The sequence below is a fragment of the Lycorma delicatula genome, chromosome 2 (genome assembly GCF_047948215.1).
Source record: "Lycorma delicatula isolate Av1 chromosome 2, ASM4794821v1, whole genome shotgun sequence".
Lineage (NCBI taxonomy): Eukaryota > Metazoa > Arthropoda > Insecta > Hemiptera > Fulgoridae > Lycorma > Lycorma delicatula.
In genome coordinates, this window is record NC_134456.1 from 168,635,680 (window position 1) to 168,649,599 (window position 13,920).

The 13,920-nt window shown below is 32.0% G+C and overlaps 1 protein-coding gene across 1 annotated transcript in view; it reads right to left on the reverse strand.

Moving 5' to 3' along the window:
* The window catches only part of LOC142319421 (mitochondrial enolase superfamily member 1-like), a 247,930-nt gene extending 238,252 nt beyond the window's left edge, over positions 1 to 9,678 (reverse strand). The window contains exon 1 of the mRNA XM_075356687.1: positions 9,409 to 9,678. The gene's annotated coding sequence lies outside the window, so the exon portion shown is untranslated. The remainder of the gene's footprint in view (positions 1 to 9,408) is intronic.
* Between the last annotated feature and the right edge of the window lie 4,242 nt (positions 9,679 to 13,920).

Here is a 13,920-nt window from a genome sequence, read left to right on the forward strand (position 1 = left end):
TTATTTATCTTTACGTCAATCATATTATCGCAAGATTGTATAGTAAAAAAATAACACAAATATCTCCAATCTAGTGACAGCTCAAAAAAACAACGAAGCTATTTTGACAATGCTTCGATGAAAGACCAAACGGGTAGACTGCTCTCTGTTCCGCTACAAGTTTATCAACTCCTGTAACATATTTCAGAATGAAAGAGAGCAATGACCATTACAAAAAAAGCTTCTGTAAAAAACGTTTACCCATTATGCTTTTCCAAGTCTTAATGGGTAGCAGAAGTACACCACACCACTTTATCTATTCTTTAAAAATTGCCTTAAAAATTAACATCAATCATGCACTAGATGTTACTGCGTACTACTTATTTTTTGTTGCGCAATACTCCTTAAGATATTCTTATTTTTCTGTTTAGCCTCCGGAACCACCGTAAGGTATTACTTCAGAGGATGATGTATATGGATGTAAATGAAGTGTACTCTTGTACAATCTCAAGCCATTCATGAGATGTGTGGTTAATTGAAACTCAATCACCAAAGAACATCAGTATCCACGATCTAGTATTCAAATCCGTATAAATGCAACTGCCTTTACTAGGATTTTAACCTTAGAACTCTCGATTTCGAAATCAGCTGATTTGCGATGACAAGTTCACAACTAGACCAACCCGGTGGGGTTTCCTAAGGTTACAACATCGACGGAATTAATCACGTTTGTAAATAAATGTCTGTTCTATAAATGCCCATTCCATTTTTTTTTCAGCGGTGCTACAGAACTGGTAAAGACCAGAGAAAATTCAAATCTGTACCGAAGCAGTTGTTCCTGCAGAGAAATATAAAATCACTGCTACTTTTCAGTTACTGTTCCTGCCTACATTGCTTCACCAAATGAATAATCAGGCACTTCGCTGCTCCAATTTCTGATCACTTCTTGATTCATTTTAACTCTGAATTACTGAAAACAAACACCAGCGTCTACGCTTAAAGAAAATGTAACAACAATGTAAAGGGAAATTATCTTTTCCCTCCTGACTTTTCTCAGTCCGATTTCCGACCTAAACTCTCTGTAGTAGTAATGCCAGTGGTCCCTGTATTCGAAGTGTGAAATAATCATCTTAAGGGCACTTTGGCACACTCGTATAATGTATAATTCCCTGAGCCTGCAAAAACAGAAAGATCTATTCCGTGTCTTCAACGTTTTACACTAGTTCAAGTCGGTTCATAATAAATGCTTGCAATAAAATGTGGGAAACTAATTAATCAGTTTAAAAATACATTTCAATTTCAGTGTCCAATTTAAAAAAAAAAAAAAATTTTATCGGTTAACAATAATCAGTTACTTTTATTTACCAGTAAATAATATCCGATCAAACAGCTTTTTTAAAAATAACTTCACTAAGTAATGGCTTATAATTAGGTAAACTGGTCTTGCAATGAACCAAACTAATCGCTGGCTTCTAGCTGTCAAGAGAGTAAGGAAGAAAATCCTTGTTGTATTTAAATTCAGGATTATTCGCTTCTCATTGTTCGTTTCCAGGCAAACATTTGTTATTGTGTTCTAACTGTGAATAGAATTCAGTTGTAGTACAACCACAGACTTCAAGAACAGGGATGCAGCTAAAAAGTGTATTCCGAATAAAGCTGTAACAGTTATCTTAGAATAAGGCGAAAAATAGCTATAATTCAGTCGTTTATTAAAATTTTAATTATTTTTATTTACAATTTTGCCATAATTAATACAATGCTGGTTAGATATTTAATCGATTAACAGAAAAGTTAAATGTTCGTATTATATTACCTTGAATATACACTACTATAAGGGAACTACAAATATTTATTAAAGAATATTCAATACAGGTTTTAAGCAACAGATAAACAGTGTTTGTTTATATCTGACTCATAATTTTCAAGGCCACCATGTTACAGTAAAAAACCTTTCAGGCAATAAAATTATGATTTTTTTTTTATTTTGAAGCCGTAAGCACATAAAATTAGTTTGCAAGCAATTTATGTTTATAGCATGTATTTAAAATAAATAAATTATTAAAAACGTTTGACCATGAAACAAAATTTACTTATAGTTATAAACAATCATGATACGATTTTATTTTCCTTATTGTTAATTGCACTTTTCAACTGGTTGCAATGCAATTACGTTGAAACAATTGATCTTATTCAGTCTTAGGCTAATTTAACTTCTACGACTGAAGTATACTGATAAAACTATATCATTCAAATACAATTTAATACTGTATAACTATCAATTTAGCAAGATCTAAACTTTGATTTTGCAGCATCACAGAAAAAAATGTGAAAGCGCTAGATGATAAATAATAATTACCCATAATCATTGCTTCACTGAAATTAAAATTTTATCAGTTCATTGAAATTAAAACATTTTAGTCGACTGCTTTTTATATCATAAAATAAAGCGTGAACAAATTAAATATAAAATATGATTTTAGGTCTGTTACAACAATTAATTTAATTTAGGTTACGTTTTACATTAGTAAATTAAAAAGGTGATAAAAATTGTGTAAATGAAATAAACAATTAGGCTACTTTTAAAACTAATGTCCTATATACATTAATAAGATGCGGGTTCGACAAAAGGTTTATCTTGTTCAACGTCATGTTTTATACTGCTCGTGTTACCTTTATATATAATAAAACGAAAAACAAGTTTTAATTAAAAGTAATCCTATATCGTACTTCAGTTGAAAATGAATAAGGTATACTGATATAATAAATATAAAGTTTGCATTAAAGCATATTTCATTTATTTCGTTATTTACAAAAAAAATTATCCTCAAAAACATTTTCTGTAACTAGTCTGTAATATAAATCCCCTGCGATTTACAATAATTTTTCTATTTGAATTAATAAAAAAAAAAAATTACTTATGACATACTTATTATCTCCAACTTAATCTAATTAATTTTTTTTAATATGTTTTAGTTTCATGAAACACGAACTTATCGTATGAACTATATAAAATACAATCTCTTGCCCTGTAAATATCAATTTTATAAACTTGTTCATAGGTTCTACTTTAGAAAACCAGTTTAACTTAAAAACAATTTTAAAAAGATAAAAAATAAATATTAATTAATTTCAGTGAATATTTCGATAAAATATTTAAGATAAATGTTTAAATTCTTTTCTGGAAATTTCTTTGCGAATTGAAAAAACTGAATCCTCAGGTATTTAGTTAATTATGTAAACAATTAACCATAATAAGAAATGGTATAACGTGATTATTATATATGAAACTTTATTATTAGTTCTACAATTTTTTAAAGAAAACACGGTATAATCACACTATTTAAGTAACTGTACATACAGTTTTCCCGCCAGGAAACTGCGTGGTAGACCAATCACATTTTTATCAATTGTATCAGTAGGAATTAATTATTTTCTATAATTTTTCTTTCACACATTTACTTCTAAATGAATACATTGTTTTTCTAGTATATCGTTATGTGGTACAACACCCGTATTGTTAATAACGATGAATTTTTCGTAACTAACAAAAAAATAATAATAAAATGTGATTTATTTATTTTATTCATTTATTTATGGTTTTTAATAAATGGTAATTTCTTATATTCTGTACAACAATAGCATATTCAATACCCACGCAATAATTTATGGATGCGTAATTAATTACGCATGCATAAAAATTAACTAAATATTTTATTAATTATTTTAGGAAGATTTCATAAGGAAACTACCTATTATAATGGGTTCCATGATTGGATTTCCGGAAAATTTCGAAATATCTTAGCGTTTCACATCCCACAGATCCCAAAACCACCGCCAGTTCAAAAGTTTATATATTATATATATATATATATTTCACTTTCTTGTGGACACAATTACTGCCGTAATTTTTCGCCAATCACTTTAAAATTGATACATGAAATATAACGACCCAAAATCTCGGTCTAGTTCGTTAATGGGCAAAATCGGAACATGAGAGTAGAAATGGGGTAGCTTTTTCGAAAAAAAACAAATATCGCTATAACTTTCGTAAAAATAAAATATCGAATTCGTTTAAAGTTCCTACTTTTCTTTGGATAAGGGCTTAAAATTTAAATTAGTAAAGTTATTCGATATCACTAACCATTGACCCAGGGGGTTGAAAAAATGGGGTTTCGAAGACAAAAAATTATACCTCCCTTAATAGGCACACTATCGAATCAGTTTAAAGTGGTTTTAAACTTGTCCTTTAAACACTACCAAAATATTTTGTCTGTAACATTTTTTGATATGATCAATCTTTATGGCAAAGGATGAACAAAATATTGCTGGAATTATAAGAAGATGGGGCTTGTCGTATGCTGAACATGTGAAACGTTTTTCACATGCAACCATTGTCGTATTGAGTATATTTGAGTTGTTTTTTTTAACTTTAAAGTGGAAATCCTTTTTATCCCCCTACTTAGCACCGGTGAAATCTACTTCCGCCTTCCGGCGTGCCGAAAGGGATTTTTATTGAGTAATTATTTCTTTTATTACTTGTTATACATTATGATTTATAAAAATATCTTACTGAACGATTTTTTCTGTTTTAGCATGTCATTTCTTCTTTTTGACTAATAAAGAAAGAAAAGAAGAAATTACAAAAACGTGTGGATTGGTAATTTAATATATGAATACCACTTAAGTTTTATTTTCAGGTAGTTGTGTCAAATGTGACTATGTCTATTTTCAAGAACTGAATTAACTGCTACTTTCCCGTAACACCTTATAGAATAAACTTAACTAGTGTTTCCTATGGTTGGTCTAATATCATAACATACCATAGGTGATATTCAGCCGCTACCTATAAACTACACGTATACAAATTAAGCAATATACGTCTGCACGCTAGATGAGCCATATGTTTGAATCTTAATAACTCAACAACAGAATTGATGATTTTCTTATTTTGTTTCCCAGTCACGTTTCTATTAAAAATAATGCATATTTTTCATTATTACAAGTTTTCTTACTCAGTTTGTTTACACAATCGTACCACGATTTTAATTTTTAAAAAATAAACCCTTTTTAAGTACGTGTTAGAATAGCTTTTTACTCTTTTTACAAGGTTTAAAATTAGGTTAAAAATAACCAAACGCTGTACTTTTCTTTAGTTTTTCTTTCCTTTATATTAATAAAAATGTATCTGGGAAATAAAATAGGTAACGGTCAAGATTTAACAGTTTCGGTGACGTAAGATATATTACACCATGAAACTTCAAACACATCGCCAATGATGTAGGACCAAAATGTAGTGTAATTTAAAGTTTGTCATGTTATTAAAATAGTTTTCGAATAACTTAAAATACTACTAATACATAACACTTATAGTCATTTCAAAAGTTTATCTTAAATTTTATTTTTTACTCATGCTGTATATATAATGAATTTAATGTTTATTATTAATGTCATTTTTTCTGCTTCATTTCTTAGTAGAAATATAAATGTTTACAATAATATTACATATTGTGATTACTGAGCTATTTTAGTTCTAATTTACAATTCCGTCGAACAGCTTTATTTCTGATCTACTCTAAAACCATTTCGTTCGTTAGCAATTACGTCACTGTCATGAAAACTCTGCAGTCTAAATTTGCACTATAAGTGCTATATTTTATTTCAGAATAAATTACTTAGCTGTATGGTGAGAAGAAAAATAATGTCGGTGCACTCAATCGTATTATGTGCGCGAGTGTAGTGTATTCCGAATAACAACTAGTACCCACAAAATCCGATTTGTTTTTCTGAGAAGCAACTCACGCATTGACTTCTATTTACACATTCGAAACGGATGTGGGCGATAATTTATTTTTTGTTAGTGAAACTCTGATTAAATATAAATTCACTGCTTCTCGGGATAATTTTGTATTATTGTATTGCCTTTTTATTGAATTTAAAAAATCTAAGCTCAGTTTTTCGATTTCCCATTTTGGTAAAAATGAGAACATTTTTTAGACTAAGTCTAACGGTAGAACATCGAGCAAAGAACACCGAATCAAACTGTTGTATTGTACTCCCATAAAAAAGAACATTGCTTAATCAGATTTATTGGATTCTAATAACATTTATTAAATTCAGGTATTTTTTAATCCGGTTTTAATAAACTAATATTTGAATTTAAAAAAAAATGGCTGATATTATATCTCTTTTTAGATTCAAAGAACTAATAGTTTTTCTTTCTGTATTTTTAAAATTATACAGAAAACGTTAAAATTAGTCAACGTAACATGGTTTGTACTAATTTATAAATTTTCTCTTTAGCAAATTTTTTTAACTGGCTGGGATCCATTACATCTTATCCATTCACCACGGATGTGTTAATATTGAATTGATTATGGAGCAGAAGGAGGAAGTATTCACTTGATACGTTTATACATCATTGCCGTTATTGGTCGGCCAACGAATATGATCTAGCTTTTTTTTCCCCTTCTCCCCCCAAAACGGTTATCCATTTAAGTATTCTCGGTCTGGGAGAGTGTCCTTATACTCTAAGGGGGCCTTCACGCCCACCGGCTATAATTCCGGCACGGCAGGTCGGCCCCCCCGGTCGGATCTTTTATTACTTTTATTGCTTGCCTGCCTCCAATCTCCAGGTAGGTAGCCAGGTCCAGCAAAGCTGTCCCCACAGCCCCGCCCCAAGGACCGGGTCTCGGTCTTTTAGTATGCCTGCCTCAAACCCCGCAGCCGGGGAGCCCGCCCCGGCTATGCCATTACGGACCCCGACCACGAGGCCGGGTCTCGGTCTTGATATTTACCCCACACACTAAATCAGAAACAAGAAGACGCTACACTCATTTGAATTCATCCAACAATAAAAGTCATCTAATACCTCTCCAGAAGAAAAAAACAGAAGGCTCCTAATAGCCTCTTCGCCTGGCTTCCTCATCTTTTTCTCTTAAGACCAGACGTGCGAAGTCCTCAAATTTCCTCCAGTTGTCAGACGAAGTCAGCAAAAATCCCAGAAATACATCGGCATTGAGGCCCCGATTATCAGCAGCTCTTCTGCGTTCAGTCCAATATGGGAAATAAAATAAAGTGTGCTCGGCCGTATCAACCGCCGGACAATACATACAAATGGAGGATCTTCTCCGGCCAAACGGAAAAGATATTCCTCAAAACAGCCGTGCCCAGTAAGCATTTGAGTTGTATAATATCCAACCTCCCCATAAGCACGATCAAGCCACATATCCAAATTCGTAATCAGTTTTTTAGTCCATACAGATCCTTGTAGCTGTGTCCATCTTTCACGCCACTTCTGTCTTATGGTATTAATAGCCTCTTGCTTGCCAATCCCTTGAAACCTATACAACCGTTCCAAAACTTGTAACTTGATAGGTGGTACTGATGGAACCACGCACACAGTTTCATAGGCAACCGTACGATATCTACAAGCTACCCTCAGAAGAGCCCGCCTATGGAGGCTTTGAAGTCGTCTAACATTTCTCATTGTACCTAGTGCTCTACTCCATACCGGGGCAGCATACAATAAAGCAGATGTCACAGCTGAAATAATAACCCGGCGTTTAGACGATCTTGGGGCATCTCGGCCAGCTAATAGCCATATGAGGGCTTGTAGTAATCCTTCGACTCTCTCGCAATCTATATACTATATGAGCACTAAAGCTCATGGCTTTATCAATTATCACTCCCAGATATTTAGCCTGATTGACACGTTCAAGCCTATGTTCCCCTATCTTAAGTTCAAGATCTCGCAGCCGTCTCCTTCCCGCCAACATAATATATTGACTTTTATCTACTGAAAGTGTTAATCCTTTGTCGGTTAGCCAGTTATTTACGATCTCTAGAGTATCATTGCCCCTTTGTTCGAGGACATCTTCTGATCTCGCAGAGGTAAGTATCGCTAAATCATAAGCATAGGCCACTATTTCCGTCTCTTCAGGTAGCTGTAGTCGTAATACATCATCAATGACCAGTAACCAAAGTAATGGTCCCAGTACTGACCCCTGGGGGACACCACCATGAACTTGGTATCGTATGTCACCATCAAGCGTGCTAACCGTAGTCCATCTTTCAGACAGGTATTCGGAGATCTGTCTCCTAATGTAAGGGCTTATTCGCCTTCTGACTAAAGCCGCCCTGATGGAGTCCTACTGGACGGTCCCAAAAGCATTTCTAATGTCGAGCATAACCAGTAAAGGAATCTTCCTGGTGCGCCATGTTCCAGCCTTGACTGTTGTAGCCCAGCTAGTTATCTTTTCAATCGCCTGAAGCGTCGATCTGCCACGCCTGAACCCATACTGGTTGTTATGCATACCCCCGCCTGTCTCTAACTCAAGCAGTAACCTTTCTGCGATCAATCTCTCAGCCACTTTCCCCATATTGTTTATGAGGCTCAACGGGCGGTAACCAACCACTTCTGCATCAGCAGTCTTCTTGGGCAAGAACACAGTGCGCGACTCCCTCCAACAATCAGGGAAGGTCCTGTTCTGCAAGCAATAACTTGCCACATCTGTCATTTCCCATGGGGCTTTCATCATAAGTCCCTTGAGGATCGCAGCAGGAATACAGTCTGGACTCGGACTCTTTTTGTTCCTGAGTCTAGATACCGCCAATGTGACTTCATATTGTGTGAATCGACCTGCATCGCATTCAACCAGCTCCGATAGACCCGATTCAGCCACCGGAAAAAGTGTTCTTAATTGTATACCAGCAGAATCAGCCGTAAGGACAGGCAAACGTCTACCCAGTCTTCCCATGACGATCTGAAAAGGACGTCCCCACGGGTCCGAGTCCAGCTCCAAGCATAACTCCTTCCAACGTGCTCTCTTGCTAGATTTTATAAGGTAATTTAGTAACCGCCTGGCATCAGCAAACATATTTACAGCATGCTCATACACAGCACCGCCTCTTCTACGGAGTCTAAATTTTCTCCTTCGCCAGTACTGCAGAATCCGTCTTTGATCCGCAATCTCCGTAGTCCACCAGTAAGCGGGTTGATACCCCCTGATATTTTGGGGGTAATGTCAAATATTGCATATTTGATATTACCCCCTATCACCTCGATAAGCCAAAGGAAGTGACCCACGCCTTCTCATGGTGTGGCACTGGACTCAGAAGACAATTCCGAGTCCAGCGAGTGGTCGAGGGGGTAAAATGTATCCTCCCAAAAATTTAATAAAAATATTTTGGTGGGAAGGGGGGTCAAAAGTTGAGGATTTTTGTGATCGGGATTTATATCAAGGAAGTTTTTGGATAGGGTAACTATTGCAGGAGTTATGAAGGAAAAGGAATTCCCCCTACTAAATTCGCTTCGTAGCACTCAGTAAAATTTCCTATACACAGTAGGAAGTATTAGAAAATTTCCTAAGTCCTTGACTGATGTAATCAATTATCGTAAAAAACATTTATATTATTTATATTACTACTTACTGATATGTTATCTGTTATCAGCTGGAGATATAACCGAATAATCACGTACAGCGAAGCTCCACTATAATCCTTATTGCCTGTGAAAAAAAGGTTGAAACGACAAAAATCACAATAAAAAATCCGTCCGTTAACCAAAAATCGTAAAAATTTCAAAACACATCCGGTAAACACTCATCTAACAATACCTATTGTCCGTCTCCAAGAAAAAGCCGGAAAAACCAGCCCAGAAATATTATAATTGCGGAACAGCACAACAACACGTCCGTACGGTACGAGTACACTTACTCAACTCAATATGATCTAGCTTATACAAGTAGTATCATATTTCTTCAAGTAGTATCCTTTTCTGATGAGTTTAATGCTTAATAATTTCAAAAATTTAGAGTTTTTTTGTCACCCACATTTTTTTAAAAATAATTGCTGTTATTTTATTATTAAAATTTTCATTCAAAAAATTGAAGAAAAAACAAAAAAAATTCTCTGATTAATCTTTTAATTGACTTCGACTTTTCGCCGATGTCAAAAAATCTTTAATTTCATGTTAATTGGCTAATACATAATCTTTTCTCATTATTGTAGCCTATATAGGCATTTTTTGGATCCATTAGTTTTCGAATGTGTGATATTTTTTTCGAATAACAACATAAGGAATGGTTATTTGTGTAGTTGTGAAAAAAATACCCTCTCGATATTTTTAAATAAGAATGTGATTAAATCTTTTCCATCACTGCCGGCGATGAACAGTAACTTAAAAAAAAAATGATTGGCCAGACACGCTGTTCTAATAATTATAGATCTACAATACCAGATATATAGTCTGTGATATTACTTGATAGTTACAGTACTTCCCTTTCTGTACCAGTTACTTAACAATTTTTTTTTTTTTTTTTTTTTAAATCGTATCATTGTCATTGTAATACTTCTAATATATTATATGCTCATTTTATTATTCAGTACTTTTACACGTGCGTATTCAACCGGCGTCAGTAATACAGAAATATGGACAACTAAGAAACAAGTACTTGAAGTCGTAGAATACTCTCCCTCCAATTTGTAAATTAAGTAATAAATTTAAAAAAATAGCTTGAATATTTTTGTTAAAATAAGTAGTAAGAAAAAAATATAAATGCGTAAACCTATTGCATTCTTCACTCGTATTCAGATAGAAAAAAAGATTTAGCGGCCGAAAATCGGAAAACCATTAGTTCTCAAAAGCCCAAAAGAGCGAGCATAATAAAAACATGGTGTTTTTCTTTATTTTTATCTTCAGTTTCTTAAAAACAAATGTCTGTGATCTAATGAAAGTTCATACATCAAAGAAATTAAATTGGGAATAATTTAAGTCCAATCTGGATTTTTAATATTTACCAAATCCTGTTTGTATTTTAGTATTTTTTATTAGTTTTGACTCTTACATATCAATTAATACTAAATTTATTTTCGCTAATTCTTTGAATCTATTTTAAATGTATAAAGTGTGAGTACATAATTTATGCCTTATGTGTATTTTTTTTTTTTTTTTAATAAAGCGTAGGCTCTGGCCCTGTATCCATTAGTTCACGATGTCGTAAATGTTGTTTTTCTTGACACTGATTAACGCTTTACAACAAATACGTTCAGGAAAGAAGCCTAAATAGTTTCATTATAGTGTCACTGTTATTTTAAGTTATTTTATTTTATTAACAATTAATTATATCTGGTTTTATTACGATCACATATTATTTCTTTTATTTTAGAATGTTTTTGTTCCTTTTGAATACCTATAATTTTAATAATAGATTTCGATTTTTTGCATTTATTCTCCATTAATTTCGTTTACTGATGTTCTTCGATTATCTTTATTTATCTATTATTATGTATATATTTGTGAAAAAAAAACATTATTAAATCAACATTATTAACATTATTAAAACATTAAATTAAATCACATCGAAGTAAATTAAATATTATTGTTTTACCGGATAACAGTTTCTGAGTAATGATTTTGATAGCCTTATTTTTGCAAATCTTATTTGTAGACATACGACATGTAGATATACATTTATAGAATATAATATAAAAAAAGAATGTTTACCTATGGTGGTTTTAATTTGGTATTCCTGCTATATTTAATTTACACATGTACGAATACTAAGTGTTACATTTCAAGGATTTCGTTAACTATTTTGTTAACACGGCTAGAGGATATTTTATTTTATGTATCAGAATAACATTATCAAGTATTCTTAAAATAAATGTAGTATAATAATGATCCTTAGATTATAATGAAAAATTTTAAAGCACTTTAATAATGTATAAAACAAAATATTTACAGGAAATGAAATCTAGTTAATTTTTATTTGTTTGTGATCGCGAAATATTTCGGTTTTCATATTTCAACGGAAATATCCATTTTGATCATCTCTGAATCCATTTTGACTAGTTCGGCGTGACGTCTGTACGTTCGTATGTATGTATGTGCGTATGTATCTCGCATAGATCAAAAACGATTAGCCGTAGGATGTTGAAATTTTGGATTTAGCACCGTTGTAACATCTAGCTGTGCACCTCCCTTTTTGATTGCAATCGAAATTAAAATTAAAATTGTAATTATGAAATATTTGGATTTTAAAGGAAAGGCACATCAGTTCGAAACTTCATCTCCTTTTGTATTTTTTAAATTTATGTTTTAAATTTTTTTTTCATTTATATATATTGATTTATTAAAAAAATTATAATAAATAATTATTCAATAATAACTACAAAAGTAAAGAAAAAAAGAAGTTATTAACGAAATAAAATTTTATGTACTTTTAAAAATGTGTATATGTAATTTAATAGGCATTATTACATAGTATTTATATAATAAATTTGGCGATAAATCTGATTATTTAATATTAATTGAAAATTATAATTTAGAATCGTATTATTTTTGGATTTTCTTAGCGAATTCTTATAGAAATTATATATATATATATATAATAAATAATTTTATTTAATTATTCGACAGAAAAATAAAATACATTTTTGAATTGTATTCAATTTGAAAAGTGATTGTTGAACTTTTTTTTTCACTTGTGCGTAATATGCACAAGATTTCTGGTGTGTCGTATAAAAAATTAATAATAATTGAACTATTCCGTTTCGTGAACTCCTATACTAGTTAAAAATATTAATTTTGACCTTACGTTGTAAAATATAAGTTTTTATTATTGGATTATTTGGTAAACAATTTATTTAAAGAGTAATCAATGTAGTTTTACTCTAACCTAATATTTCAGGTAAGATTGTAGAGTTAATTGTATAAATATTTAATGCTAATAATAACTAATATTTTAGCAATTGAGCAACTGTCCACATTTATTAAAGAACTGGAGGAATCTTATCTCACTTTCAAATGAAATAAGTTTAAATGCTGCAAAAATGTCTATATTTAATTTAATAGACGTACAAGGAAGTTATGTGATGTCCGCATTAAATTTTTTTTAAGTAAAAAATTATGTTTTAGACTCGTAAAGATTTTTATGTAATTTCTTTCTTACGTTTAACAGGATATTTTTAATTTATCTACTATAAATATTTATGGTATAGTTCTAAGTTATTGCAGAATGATCCTTCATCTAATGTAAATAAAATTTAAGAGTTACAGTATAGTTCTATTTGATTTATTTTTGCTGTGCTCTCTAAATAGACATTCCAGTGATTTAGATTATTTCTATTTTCTAATTATTTATTAAAAAAAAAAATTTTATCGGAATTATTTTATTGATTGTTGAGTCTAGGAATTTGTAATAAGGGACTATATTTACTCGTTTCATAATAGTTACTGTTTCGATGGAATTTGGTAATGTATACGCAGACTGCATGATCGTTTTAAAAGATGAATATTAGTGGACGTTGGCGGACACATGGTTTGCCAGCAGTTTGATGCCAAGTGGGGCACCTAGGCCACCGCCCCAGGGCTATTTCCGTCCTTAAATAATTTTAATTCCGCCGTACCATCGGCACAGCCCTGCCCCATAAACCGCAATATATACTCTTACTACGCTACCGGAAATAAGATAGCTTAAACCAAGCACTTTCTCTATTCTTTTTTGCTCCAGTGAATGTAACATTTTAATTATAGTTGTAGTATCTAAAAATTGTTATTATAGACATGTTATGTGCAATTTGTATTGGGAATTATTTTTAATTGAAAATGATTTAAAAGCAGGATGTTCTCGACCGATTGAAATCTCATTTAGGGGGAAAAAATTATTACCTGGACTTTTATAAGTGGAGATGGTAAAGGGGCTTTGTAATATAAACTTTAAAAAAATAAATGAATGAGTGGTGGTGGAGGGTTTTTGGGGGGGGGGTTGAAAAGCAGTGGAAAATGGTATAATTGCGATGTCCTGTGAAAGTTGGCGTAAAAAAAAGTATCCAATACAAAAGTTGTAAATCATACAGAAATTTACAACATGTGTAAAGGTCACTTTTCAACATAACCAAAATTTCCGAGAAAATGCAAAAATTTTTTTTTCGTTTTTTATT